The sequence below is a fragment of the Triticum aestivum genome, chromosome 5D, assembly GCF_018294505.1.
Source record: "Triticum aestivum cultivar Chinese Spring chromosome 5D, IWGSC CS RefSeq v2.1, whole genome shotgun sequence".
NCBI lineage: Eukaryota > Viridiplantae > Streptophyta > Magnoliopsida > Poales > Poaceae > Triticum > Triticum aestivum.
The window spans coordinates 7,644,532-7,645,294 of record NC_057808.1 but is presented as its reverse complement, the minus strand read 5'-3'; positions in this window follow the sequence as shown (position 1 = coordinate 7,645,294).

Below are 763 nucleotides of genomic sequence, written 5' to 3'. Positions count from 1 at the left end.
ACGGACAATCTCTTTCAAAGTATCAGGATTTCATACGGAAACTCGTCTGTTACAAAGAGATTTCATTTTTTGAAAATTATTTGAACTCCTGACTTTTTGTGTGTTCAGAATGCACCATTCAAAGCCACATCATCATTTTTCAATCCTTTCTGACTTCAGTGGTTATCTTTCATGCATTTACTAACTATTTTGAGCTATAAGACCCTAAAATTGAAAAGCATTTCAAATGAACTCTGAAAAGGTTGAAAGTTGGCATGGTATCATCATTTCATCCACATAGCATGTGCAAGAAAGTTGAGAGGGTCCCGGCAAAAACTGGATGCACTTCGTGTACAAAACGGACAATCTCTTTCAAAGTATCAGGATTTCATACGGAAACTCGTTTGTTACAAAGAGATTTCATTTTTTGAAACTTATTTGAACTCCTGACTTTTTGTGTGTTCAGAATGCACCATTCAAAGGCACATCATCATTTTTCAATCCTTTCTGACTTCATTGTTTATTTTTCATGCATTTACTAATTATTTTGAGCTATAAGACCCTAAAATTGAAAGGCATTTCAAATGAACTCTGAAAAGGTTGAAAGTTGGCATGGTATCATCATTTCATCCACATAGCATGTGCAAGAAAGTTGAGAGGGTCCCGGCAAAAACTGGATGCACTTCGTGTACAAAACGGACAATCTCTTTCAAAGTATCAGGATTTCATACGGAAACTCGTCTGTTACAAAGAGATTTCATTTTTTGAAACTTATTTGAACTCC